Genomic DNA, 14,758 nt, shown 5'->3' with positions numbered 1-14,758 from the left:
TTTATCGATGACAAATTGAACATCTATATATATTTCCTTTCCGATAACAAAGAGTTTTAATTCAATCAACTAATTATCGTGAGAGTGTGAGTTTCTAGAACCGATGATGGTTGCTCCGTAGACGACAAGGGAGGCTCGGCACCCCGACCTCCGTTTACTGCAAAACCAAGCAGCTTTAGGGCCCGAGCTTCTATTATTTTTGTAGAATTTATACTGGCCAACATTAAGCACTGGTCGACCATACCGGGACATCGAGAAAACCGCTACTGAAATAAAAAAAATAAGTCACACCAAATTATCATACAATAAAAATAAATATAAATTAAATTACATACCTATAAGTCAATTAATTGATATTCTCTGTAATTGATGGAAGGAGAAAAACGCAAGAATTTAATTGAATTTTATAATAAACAACACATTTTCCATAATTTAAGCTTAAACAGAATATTAACTCTTAATTATTAATAAGTATTTCATCACTTAATTTATATTTTGGTATAATTGAAAAGACAACTTCAGATATCTTGGTAGAAGCTTAGAACTAAAAGTAAAAGAGATATGGATATTGGAGAGATCTCAATAAATATTTCATCTAAATTTAGTTATTCTGTTTAATGATACATTTTAGTTTAGTACCGTCTACTGAAGGCAAGTAAGGAACTACATATCATGTTCATACTTTACTGTTATGTGCTCGATTTTTCTGAACGATTTTATACATTAAGCAAAACACATTTCAAATATTCCACAACTTTACGAACCTTTTTTGTTCAATGTATGGAATTAAAGTACGCTTTATTCATCACTACATAGTATAAAACAAAGTCGCTTTCTCTGTCCCTATTATACTTAAATCTTTAAAACTACGCAACGGATTTTAATGTGGCTTTTTTTTAATAGATACAGTGATTCAAGAGGAAGGTTTATGTGTATAATAATGACATCCATTAAATAATGGAGAAATACTGTTATTTTGTTATGTTATACCCGTGCGAAGCCGGGGCGGGTCGCTAGTTTAATAATAAAACTCTAATATTTTTACACAGAAATGGACTTTGATTTTTATACTTCTACCCTCAATGGTTATGGCAAGGTTTAGTTTTAATTATAACATTTTGGTAAGTGGCCAGTGACGCTTTACAGCCACTACTCCGGGCTCTGCTGCAGAACCAGTAGGCCTTCGGTCCCCTGCTCCTATTGTTCTTATTATATCGGTAGACGCCCATCACAATCACCGGGTTGCCGCCGCGGGATGTTGTGAATATCGCACCTGTAAATTGTGTTTTTACATTTCGTGAAGAAAGTGTGATTTAAACTTTGTTGGTATGAATACATAATATTCAAATTCACATGACAGCATTGAAAATAAAATTCCATTGATGAATTAAATTAGTCCTTCGCTACCAGCACGGCTTAGCTGAATTCTGTTGCCAATTTTTGGTATAATTTTTGGTACACACTAATTAAAGAATAGAAATGGATTATTTTCAGAACTGCGCTGTTAAAATACAGCTTTACATCGAATTATGAATATACAACGCGGCATATGGCAAAGGATTTGTGTATCTTTAATCAACTATAATATGTAACTGGAAATTTAAATTATACAAAAAAACTGTACATATTGCTAACTAAAAGTAACATCACAATAGGAAAATTCCATGATTGGAGATGATTTACCTCAAGAGTCAATAACCCCTGTAACAGTAGGTATAACGATCAACAATGAATCACATACATTATGTCCGGTCACGCACTTGTGTAAAAAATGCTTATTTTGTATTAATAACATGTACAGTCATCATCATAAATCAATAACCCCGCTGAGATTGCGCACTATACCATAAACATCATTGCGTGGTGCTCAATAATACCACAAAAATAGATGAGCATATTAATATGGGCTTGATACCGACAACTAAGTTTTAACTTAGTTTGCAAAGCTGAGATATTCTTTCGTACTTATTTACACACACACAAATCACGTTTTTATCCCCAAAGGGATACGCATTGATGCAACTAGGGCACCCACTTTTCGCTTCTGCATTACGTCCCATGATGTGGTAGAGGAGGAGCCCATCATCATATCGGGCACAAATTCTTGACTCCGGGCTGATACCATTCGAACCCTGGAGCGAAGAGCCATGTCATCATTCACGCAAAACAACAACGCCATCGAGGCGGTCTTATTTAGTATTTACAGACTGCAAAATATGTAAAAAAAGCTATATTTTATGTGTAATTTTTCACTTATGCTAGGTTAAGCTTAACTTACTTCTTGGTCTGCAAACGGCGTTAAAGGCAACCCATGGAACTGGACTTTATTATTAGTATCGATGATTCTTTATACTTTGTATAACAGTATTAAAGAACGGCAATATCTACTGCAATACAAATACCTACTGAAAATGATGGCAACACTACATACCACATAACATTCAATATTACCTCTAATGGCTATGTTCGTTCTTAATAGAAATAATTTTATCATCCATGGTCTTCACAGTGACACGACAGCCTTTGCTCCAAGCGTTACATATCCAAGGTATATATTTGCCAGAATAATAACTTCGTTGATAAAACCGATATTTCCCCATGATTAACATCTGCTTTCCATATCTTGATACGCCGAACGTTACTTCTGAGAAAAAAAAAATTAAGAAATTAATTATTGAAGTTTATGTCACAGTCACAGTGCACGCAAGCAGCTCTGCACTTATCATTTGTTATATTTTAAAACGTTTTGGCGCAACAAATGTTTCGAAACATACTTAATGTATTATTTTCATGTTTTTTTACTTACTTTGGAATAATTGTAATGTATTAATATCAACTTTTTATGTACAGCCGAGGTATCATTTAATTAAAATTTTGTTTTCAATTCCATATATTTTGAAAGAAAATAACCAAATACCTGCCAAATATATATATTTTTTATCAATTCAAAAGAAACTCAAAGTTAACTTAATGCTTTATCGAAAAATCAAACAAACTAAATTTACAAAAATAAAATTGTGAATAAATATATTTAACTTTGCTTTTTAAAGAAATTTTCACACAACAATAACAAAATAACGTTTCTTAAACCTTAAGCAAACTTATAAATGATTTGCATTCCGGGACCTGCCTGTGTAACCAGTTCCGAACAGGCTGGTATATCTCATGTCATCCACGAAGACGCACCCCACTAATGCCCTAAACACTAACGCTCCTATTAATAAACGTTATTTACCTAAGGACGGAGCAATGCTGACAAATCTGTTTCTCAGTGCTGACGGCATGGCAGCCTTCGCAGTGCGTAGACATAGGGCCGCTGTGATTGGTTAATATTGTTGTATCTCAATATTAGCTTGTTATCACAGCATTGCTCCGTCCTTAGATAAAAAACATCTATGAATAAGGGGGTTACAATATCCGAAAGTAACATAAATACACACCCATCAAAACGTAGTGGGGCGCGTCTTCGTGGATGAAATTATTTATATATTTATGTCCACTGGCAAAGGATGTACATCTCTTGACAATAGTTACTCTACACCACGTCGTTCCACATACCATCGGACATAATCGATGCTATACCGTGCGTCTACCCTGAATAGGTCGGCTTGACAAAGTAAATTGACAGTTTTCTGTGACGTTCCATACGACGAGTGACATTTCTGGATGCCCAAACCCAAGGCTGAACTGAAATTCTCAGCCTCACGTTAAGCAGCCGACTCGACTACGCCACGAAATCTATGAGTTTTGTTTACTTTCATTTGTGACTATGTCGATCATTACACTTGATCACTCGATCATCAATGGTGGTAAAAGAGGCGCGGCAGCCGGCACTCCACTTGATGCAAACCCAGAGGCATCGAGGACCGCCGTTCCTATAACTGCTGTGCTGGTAGAAACGGTTCTGGTCCACTTGCAGCATTCGCTTGCCTTTTCTGGACACCGTCCATTCTAGAACTGGAAATAAATATTATTATATTTTTTTTATAATTAAGTTATTTTTGCCCGTTTTCACCAACTTTGTTTAACATAAATGTACTAACACCGTCACAACACAAAATGCCAATGTAAGGGTAGACAGTTTTGATTTGTGAAACACCGTTAGCACAAAAATTATAGATTCATAATATTATTAACCAAAGTTTAGTTAAACGGCCTTAAAAACATTAACCGACTTCAGAGTTTCTGCTGAACTAGCATTTGTTTATAATACTTTTTGTAGCAATTTAAATCTAAGTATTTAGCTATAAACAATAATTTAAAGCAACGTCACATACTAACTAATTTGCAAACTACATAACAAATATAAATTCTAGTTGATTCAAGTTTTAACTAAGACACCATCCCGTCGAAATAAAAAAAATAGATAAAAATTAAAAAATCATAATTCGATTACATTCAAAAAAATCTTATTCCTGATACAAAAAAAAAACAAATTACGTAATATAAATATCCAAAATGACACATTCTAGAAATAATCAAAGCCACATCTAAACAAAGATTTAAAAACAAAATGTATAATCGGGAAAAGCAAAATATTAATTAAAAAAAGTTTTTAAAAACATGCATACTTAGTATTTTACTTCATATAAAATCATATGACACTTTTACGTTTAAAAAGTTTTAGGGCGCCTTCAAATTATTCATATAAAAAAAACTACCACGCGGTACTCAGTGGTAAATGGAATGTGCTTTTAGGTTCTTTACTTTAGCGTCGTTTGTATTTTTTGGATTTACCAAGCCGCGCGAAAGGCGTGCTGTCTTCGCGCGACTAATTTGTAGGCGACCTTAAAAAAAATCATGCAGGATTATGCAGACATTCCAACTACCCCTTAATGAAACAAAACAATTTATCAGCTTTCAAACATTATTGTAAAATATATTTTTAAAGATTTCATCTTAAAATATTTGCGGGTAGAGCAATATGGATAACGGGTTTATTCGCCACTACCATACAGTTAATAGTAATTCATACCTTAGTATACATGAATATCGACCAGCACGTTTCTAGCGACCTTGCAATGTCACTCGTCAGTAAGATCGATAATTGTACTACACTGTCCGCTCCATTATAGCGACTGTCAGGTCAGGACAAAAACGTTACATCACGCCTTTTCAACTTCTTTCAGGGAAAGGTTAAATTAAAATCTCATTTGGCCAGCTGTTCGGTCATGTGTAACAGAGGCAAGCATTTACCATTTACCAGGCACGATTTCAGACTCCGATCTAATGACAAGGACAACCTAATAGCATACAATAGAATAGAACTAGAGACCGCAGCACGATAGTCAACCAATAAAAAAAAATTGCCGTAATTATTTTCCTGTTTTCCATTATGTCGACTAGCGACGACGATATCTCCGCACGGTCTTGTTTGAATTTACAACACGTGGCAGCCATATCTTCTGCCCCAACCACGCCTCGTCCCTCACCAGCGTCACACAGCTCCCGTTGACTTCAACCCACTTCTTCTTTGTTCTCAAGCAAAAAATTTGGGCGGCCCTTTTAATACCATCCTTGATTTTTTTCGTGTAATGTTGTAATTGTAACAGCAAAATTATTTGAGCGTGGACGGCTGCTGATTTACGATTATGTTCTAACCACACAGGGAAGAGATCGGCATTGGTGATATTAAAATTTGGAACTGTAACAAAGAGTGCTTGAGTTAACCCGCAAAGTGCAAAAATCAAATGAGTTCCATATTATCAAGGTTGATGGACTCGAACTATTTATAAACCTTTTGAGTTCGACAATAAAGATGATATTTACATATCTTTCATTATTTTGACATATCAAAATGTACTATCTGCAAGTTTTGGAAAATCCTTGTCACAAAGTATTACGGATACTAATTAAATATTAAAGTAAACCTGTAACCAAATGATCGAAACATTATACATATTTACAAAACAATTTAATTTATAAAATAGTATTATTTACATGAGTTGTTGTGCACATACGTGATGTTTAAAGCAAAGTAGGACGCCATGATATTAAGTGATTTTTTAGAATACTATTTTCTACGTCATAAATAAATGCCTGGACATTAATTTTACAAAAACAGACACCTTAAGTTCAACTATGAAGTGAAAAAATGTAGTTCAAACTGTAAGTAACCACGCAAATCGCTGGACTGAACGTCACGATTTTCCATGAACAGGAGATAAACGACTCTCAATCAAATTCCAGAGCGTAGCACTGAACGCGCTCGCAATTCTGGAACATTAAGGCTTCCGTCGACTATTGAGTCGAGTTCATTTCATATGATGTTGCGGGCCTTCTTAAAGGGTGCAATTTTATATCAAATAGCATGTGAATTTTACGACTCGGCCTATTCGACGCTCGCCATTACATGTCAAATCTCAGTCATGGTTATGCGGTTTATTGGTCCTGATAACAGAGTTGGCGAGGGTGGTCAACGTGGTCCTACATTTGTCTCGCCTCCACCGCTCGCATCTCCACACTGACTTCGGACCGATCGCTTTGTGTATGTTGTACCGGTTGGTGCCTATAGTCAACACTGGCCTGCCAAATCTAGACAGGCTGTATAACGCACCTGCAAGGAAATTCTTTTTAGACATATATTTGGGGAGGTGATTAAAAAAAATTATAACTGATGAAATATTAAAAGTTTGTTACTAATGTTAAGGCTAATATTTTTTTCTCTGGTAAAGTGACCATCTTTCCTGAATCCTGATCGGGTACTGTATAATCCAAATATAATGTCGACGTCATAAAGATATGCAATGCCCTCCAAATTTTGAAGTACTGTATATAAGAAGTTTTTAACACTGAATTTCGAGAAACAATATCTAAGGAGTAAAAGTATTTTATACACGAAAAAAACGTAATTAAAGATTAATTTTACAATAAAATAATTTATTTAAATAACAACAATTTTTGATAAATTATTATAACGCTAATAATACCTACATTATGAAAATACTCAAAATAAAACCACCACTAAACTACGTGACGTTGTCCCGATGAAGTTACTCGTCGAAGCGAAGCTGTACAAAGAAACACGAAGTGATTCTTCACGCTATCGTCCTTTTAACTTCGGATAACTTCAAAAGTGTAATGGAGGTTTTATAATGGAATGAAAATTAAAAGACAAAGAAACGCTTTAATACTTCTCTTAGTAATTGATAGTCAAGAAACAAATACGTATAAATGGCACAATATTTTTAAACAAATCAACGGTAAGTAAAGCACTAGAAATTTTAACATTCGAATAATTTTGAATCAGAATAATCAGACAAAAAAAATGTGTTATTATTAACATATTATTGTAAATATCTACCAAAAAATTATACGTATCAAAAAATTAAACATTATAGTATATCGACTAGATTAAGAAATCGGGTAAAACCATTTCTTCAAGTCTACAATGAGGTAAGAAAATTCTATTTCAACGGTTTTTCTGCCAAAAAACCCACACTTTTAGCTTTTTTAATACCAATACAAAAAATGTTTCTTAAGAACCTCGTACAACTACGACGAAACCGGGTCTTCAAATCTGACCCTAACAGTGGTTGTGTAAGTCCCTCACATTGATAATAACATCTTTGTGCGTACGTATGGAAGCCCTGCATCCCATGCACCATTTGACGCACACATAGTATCCCCTATCTCCCTTGCTGTTGCTATGCCTGTTGTACCGATGACCATCCAAAATTATTACTGGCTTGCCATACTTCGAATGCGTGTATATAGGCCCTGAAAACCAAAGAAATTACAGAAAAAGGGTAATGAAATTAAAACTGGTTGTATAGTTTTTATTTTCATTATGTCCAGTCAAAAATCTACTTTACGTTTTAGTTACAATTTTATTATAATTAATATTTCAAACTAATATATGATGATCTAAACAAAAGCTCAAATAAGGTGTTAAATATAAATGTGACAAAGCCTACAATAGTTATATAAACTTCAATTTTTTTTTTCGGGAATAAAATACAAATGTCAATGTTAATGTATGTCAATTTAATTCAAGCGAAACCAAACCCCAAAATTATTTTACAAACGCATTATTAATTTCCGAAAAACAAAAAATATTCAACAAATTTATAAAAAGTATAAAGTATTATAAACACAACGCACATAATGAACATGTTTAATTTACATAATAATTCAATAACACTACACGATCTACGTTTCTATAAATACATAACTATGGCAAACTTTACTGTTCATCGGCATATTATTATGTGAAATTTATACTATTTTATATATTATGCAAGATGATAAAAGTGCACAGGTGACATACCATATTTACACATTTACGTTTGCACGCGTACATTAAGACATTTTAATAAATAATAATTAAAACGGTACCATCCGTCTATTTCTATTTCAGTGCTATACATACTAAACATATAGTAATAATGCAAATAAATATACACGCGGACGCATGCTGGCACAACAAATACACATGTTAAATAAAGGCTGATTCTTCGATCGTCAGATAAAAGATATGCATCTAAGCCGCTAAGCAGCAGTGTGTAGTCACTGTTTTGTTCCGGTTTGAAGAACAATGTAGCCAGTGTAACTACTGGACATAAGAAAACTTAACAGTTTATGTCTCAGAATGGCGAGTGCAGTGAAATACCAAATACTATAATACTTTGTAATTCAAGTTGTTGGATGATGTTTCTACTGTTTATGGTCGTATCGGTTACCAACTGGCGAACGGCAAGCTCGTCTCGTCATTCAAAGCAATATAAAATAAAATCAATTACAACTTAGCTGATTTAAAAAGTGACACAATTGAATTATAAATAAAACTATACGAATATATTTTATCTGAAGATTGAAAATGCAAATCTAAGTGGAATTGTACTTAATATTATTACATGTTTTTGTTTATTGACGGCATGTCCTGCATGAACGCACAGTCAGCCAAATGAACAAATAAATTGACAGAAAAACTTGCCATCTTATTTACTTTGCATAATATGTATTGCATCCTATCTGTGTATATATTCAAAAAAGGCTGACTGTACGTATAAAAGCAAACTTTAAATAAATATAATGGCGACCTTACTCGTTCCAGATCACCAAACGGTAAAGGATGTCACCAAATAATATTACATGTGACAGGTAACTGTTTCCTTTCGTTTATTTTCAATACTGGCTTGAAGTAAATTAAATTCATTACAGCAAATTCAGAATAAAATGATATAAATTATATAAAGTATATAATAATCAATTAAAATATTTTTTGATTTTCAGTGACCGCAACTTACGAAGTTTGTAAATAAATACGCCTAAGATAGATGAATCTCAACAAAATACTTGAGACTAGATCATTATGAATTGAATCGTTAAGGAGGTAGTCGCAACTTAAAATAATTAATAAAATATATTTTAATAATAATTCCTATAAAATAAAGGTGTTTACTGCTGTTCAAAACAAAAAAAAATGTCCATAACGTAGTAAGGAAAACAAATAATTTGAATATAAATATTTGACTACAAAAAATAAACATTGTTATCTAAGAAGGATTTAAAAGAATCCTTTCGCGGTCTTTCCCGCTACAAGTGTGGGGCTGACTTAAAACATTTCAAAGACCAATATTAAGAGCTTTTAAATCATTCTTAACTGTTTTCATTAACAGGGATGCGTATGCGTATCTTTAATTCTCATGATAGCGTTGTCTATAGTATACAGACGCGCTCTACAGCGATATTTTGAACACCATTTGACACAGCGCCACAGTTTCTTGACGCCCCAGATGCTGGAAGCCAGGTTATACCGGATCCCCTTGTACACCAAAGTCGGTTTGCCAAACCGCGACGTGGTCAATTGCACATCTTTAAACAAATAAACCGGTTAGTAACGTATTATGAATGTACAGAACAACATTACTAATATGAAACTTATATAGATTAAAATACAATGATCATTATCTGCCAAAGGGTGTCTACTGAATATTGGCCTCGCCAAAAGATTTCCATACCAACATGTTGGAACCGCCTGCATCCACCGACTTCCTACGACTTTTAATAAGTGGTATGAGTCAATACTCATTGGTTTTCACAAAAATAAAAAATAAAGTTAAACAACATTATTAAATATTAGCGAATATAATCAATAAATTGCTTATTTTTATGTACAACCGTAGAGAAAGTTATACAGTGTCAACTACTTGATACATGATTTTTAAAATCATGAAACTTGTGCTTTTAACCGACCAAGATATTAGTTATAAATATTATATACAAAAGACATTACAATAAAATTCCCAACATTTCTACTGCTAGCTCTACTATCTATATAGCTACAATAAATACAATTTTATTTATAGCAGTAATAACAAACTAGTTAGTGGCCCAACATCTACACTGACGTGCATACATTCTCGACCTTAAAAAAAGTAATAAATATTCGAAAGAGATTTTTAGCCTCCAATCAAAGTCTCGATAAAGGTATAAGTAATTAACTGACATTTGCTAAAAAGCATCGTCTTATCATTACAAAAGAAGCCATTTTCTAATGTAAATGATAGTTTTTCGTTGAAACTATGATATCGTTAATGGCGGTTATCGTCGCTCTACAGCCGCGCTTCCATTTACTACAACGAAATATTTTCTTGTACGTGCCGTGTTTCCTGTGACTCGAGTAGTATTTGTTGCCCGCAAACTCCACGAACATATTTCCTTGAAATGTTGTCCCGAAGTACACACCTGGATATAGAAAACCTGCATCAATACAAATCATTCTAATAAATGTTAAATTATATTTTATAATAAAATTTATATTAACACTACAGAACCTATTTTCAATATTCTATCTAAAATCGTGTTTTCTTAGAGTATAGGTCCTTGTTCAGATATATTTTATTAACAACCAAATACATTTGTTAGCATGTCAAAACCCCAATCAAAATACTTACAATATACGTGTTACAATGTCCAATATCAATGTCAACGCTAGTCATCTGAACAGGATTTTAATGTAATTTTACAATTGAGGTGCCTAAAGCTACTATTTATATATTAAATTTTATAATATTATAAGCATAACATGTCACGGATTCCACCAACACGTGTATTACTGAAGACGGTTTCAAAGTATATGAAAATAAATACTGCAAGTTTCCTAATTGTTTTATTCATGCCTTAGTATATTTAATAAAATAATTCAGTCAGCACATTAAATTATTGTTATACACATATAACATAGTGGGTAGGTATAATTTACTTCGTCTGCGCCGAAGAAGGCCAACGTGCGCTTTGATTGATATGTCCGGGTATATTACAATTTACTTACAGAAAAATAATTAATTATATGCAACAAATTCACATATGAAGTTCAGACTTTTAATTATGAGTGTTATTTAAATGTGATATGTACTTAAATACGAGATCACATTTCAGTTACGTTAGCAAATACTTCCCCCTCATCGGCTTCTCGACAATATAACCAAAGTTTTAGGTGAATTATTTTTAAACAAAACTCTGTGATTCTACGAAGCAACTCAGGGATGTGTGTGCTCGTTTTTATGATTAACAATGACGTCATCGTAGGTGATGACAGTGGCACGGCAGCCCAAGGACCACTTGCTGCAAACCCACCGTTTCTTACAGCCGCTACTGCCATGTTTGTACAGACTAAACCTGTTTCCGTTGATGACTATCATCGGGTTGCCCAGTTTGGACATTACGAAAACTGGTGTGTCTGAAATTTGACAACTTTATTAATTTTTTATACATTTATAAATTAGTTTTTGTTGTGTATATTAGCAAAATACAATTATATATTCGTATAATTATTATGTGTAATTCAATCGTTAATGAAAATTGCTATGTACCGTTACATTTTTTTTTTATATATTTATTTTATTTGACACATAAAGTAAACTTACCGTATAGTATAGTTTATAACTACAAAGTTAAAGAAGAATTCATCAGGTGCCCTGAAGTCATTGCCGCTCCACAACAAAAAAGGCTGATATAAGTTATACATTTTATTTGACTGCCCCGGTGGCGTGGCCGTTATGCGCACGCGGTACAACTACCGCACTGAGGACTTGGGCTCGAATCCCGGGTTAGGCCAAAATAACTATGACTTTCTATCTTAAAAATTACTCAGTCGCAGCTCGGAGTCAGAAAGTTGGCGGTGTGATAGCCCCGTGCTTCGGAAAACAAGTAAAGCAGTTGATCCTGCGCCTGATCTCTCTCCGGTCACGTCGGATTGCCTTTCTCACCGAACTTAAAGAACAACCTTTGTATTACGCACTCACTTGTGCACAGCGTGCCTGCCAATCTCAGTTGAGATTGGTCGCCATGGCCAAAATTCGGCTATGAGGGATTCGTTGTCATTTAATTTTTTCATTTGATAAAGCAGAATTTTAGTTGTTCCGCATTATAATGTACAACTATTATCAATATTTTAATCCGGTCTAAATTTAAAATTAAAATTCACACGCTCTCTCCAATACCTTTACATCTCTGATACATCTTAATATATCTTAAGTAATAATGACAAATCACTATGATTACATGTTTATTATGTGCGTAAGTCACTACCACTATAAAAGAATCGTAATACAAAGTTCAGTCAAGAAAATAATCTTAAAATAATACGTTATAGCTTCATGTATGAGAGTGATCGTTTTTGCACGAGACGATGACATCATCGAAGGTGACGACAGCAGCTCGACAGCCATAAGAGGTCCTGGTACAGACCCAGCGTTTCTTAAAAGCGTTGCTGGCAGGCTTCAAGAGACTAAACCGGTGCCCGTTGAGTGACAACATCCGATTACCCATTTTAGATGTAATAAACACTGCTCCCCCTGGAAAGAACACAAACTTATGGGCATATCGTTCATTAATAAATAAAAATTAAAATAAACCACGCCAGAAAAATCATCTAAAAGTAAAATTTATTTTCACTTTAAGTATGTATATTATAAGTATCTGATAATATTTTGACCCAAGTCGTCGCGTCGGGCGACCGAACCCCCGACCGGGCGGAAGAAAATACTTTAGCCAACAAACACACTACATTCTTGACTTTTTTAAAGTTTTGGTGTTGGGGATTATTTAAATTCTTAAATAAAATTTTCACCTACTCATTAAGACCATTCTTATGAGCCCAAACATGTATCTGTAAGTTAAGTAATTTAAAATTAATGGGACCTGTGAAAGTAACAGGTGATCTTCAAACGCCTGAATATATCCCGATGAACTCGATCAAATCAGTTTTCAAAAAAAATATATTAAAATCTACGATGGCATAGACATACACAGATACACAGACACACATATACATAAATATACCTTAAACTTATAACACCCCTCTTTTTCTGTTGAGAGTTGAAAAAAATCGTTATATATAACCTATATTCAACGAATAAAATCTTATATTAAAATAAAACTATTTTGACCTACATTTTATAATTATATTTATTTAGATATTGTAAGTTTGACTTATCGGATGACCAACACCCTAGACTGCCCCGTGGCCACGAAGGCTACACACGGTAAAAAATTATAGTATAAAAAGGTGTGTTTATTTCCATGTCAAACATTCGCGTAAACATAAGGAAGCATTACAAAATCTTACCACAATTAAATACTGATTTATGGAGGGATAAAAAATTGAGCTAAAACCATTATGACAACGTAGATTACTTATATGACATCTAACCATTTATTACCAAAGATACAGATCCAATTATGTAATTCTTTAATAAAACTAACAAAACATGGCCATAGTGGGCAAGATGTTCTTATTACCACAATATCACACATCTTAATAAAGTCTAGTGGCTGTGTCGGGCATTGTATTTAATAATGGTGCTATCCCAAGTTATGATGGAAGCACAGCAACTGGACCTCGCGCACACCCAGCGCTTCTTCATAGACTCACTGTAACGGCTCGGGGCATAGAACTTGTAGCCCCCCATTCGAATCCTACAGGTGCCCTTTTTTGACATTTCAAATACCGGCACATCTGAAAATTGTATATTGATAATTCTGTACGTGTGTATATAATTGAAACAAATGTTTTATAAAATCATATTTAATGAAGGCACTGACAGTACATAACAAAATTCAAATACGTAGATTTAAAAATCCTTTATCAATAGCTGAAAAAAAAAACTTGTGATTTCTAAAATCAATTTATACAGTAATACTAACAGAGCAGTTCACGTAGATTTTATTTTTTAGTGAAGCCGCTATATATATGTAATAAATATTATTTGTTTCAGCTTTAAATATCTTCACATGTTCAGTTAGAATATGGAAATTAAGTAGGTTAGCCATGATTATGTTCGTTATTCAAAATCACAATTAAATCGTTGACTGTGACTAAGAAAGCCCTACAGCCAGATCGGTTCTTGGTGCATGCCCATCTGGCCTTTGCTCCGGTGTACCTGCTGTGCTTGTTGAATCTAAATCCGTCTAATTCTATAACCGGCTTCCCGAACCGCGATGTCGTGAACCAAACTGTAACCACCAGAACAGAGGTGTTAGATATATTTGTATTTTTAAACATTATATTGGATACTCACTGTTGGCGACGCAAATACCCTTTAGTGAAATATAGTTTAAGTTTTAATTATTTAAATCGCAATCTCTCGATGAAAAGTTTTTGTACTTATTTGTGACTTGAGAGTTTTTCATGTCGTATGTGAATAAATATTTTTGTTATAACGCCTTTTTAATCTTAACTGGTTGAGTACTGGCTCATCGTCAACACTCACACTTCAATTTCTTGTTCTTCTCTGTTTAGTTAGCGTCTTAT

At 33.7% G+C, this 14,758-nt stretch overlaps 1 long non-coding RNA gene across 1 annotated transcript; it reads right to left on the bottom strand.

The window, feature by feature from the left end:
* Positions 1-392: 392 nt before the first annotated feature.
* On the bottom strand, positions 393-6,590 carry LOC119190042. The gene is made up of 2 exons (XR_005112745.1): positions 2,452-6,590; positions 393-1,273 (listed from the first exon to the last, which is right to left on the bottom strand). It is a non-coding gene; the product is annotated as an uncharacterized LOC119190042 (long non-coding RNA).
* Positions 6,591-14,758: the final 8,168 nt, after the last annotated feature.

The sequence above is a fragment of the Manduca sexta genome, chromosome 21 (assembly GCF_014839805.1).
Source record: "Manduca sexta isolate Smith_Timp_Sample1 chromosome 21, JHU_Msex_v1.0, whole genome shotgun sequence".
Taxonomy (NCBI): Eukaryota; Metazoa; Arthropoda; class Insecta; order Lepidoptera; family Sphingidae; genus Manduca; species Manduca sexta.
The sequence above is the reverse complement of the archived record's forward strand: the minus strand, read 5'-3'. Positions and strand labels throughout refer to the sequence as shown.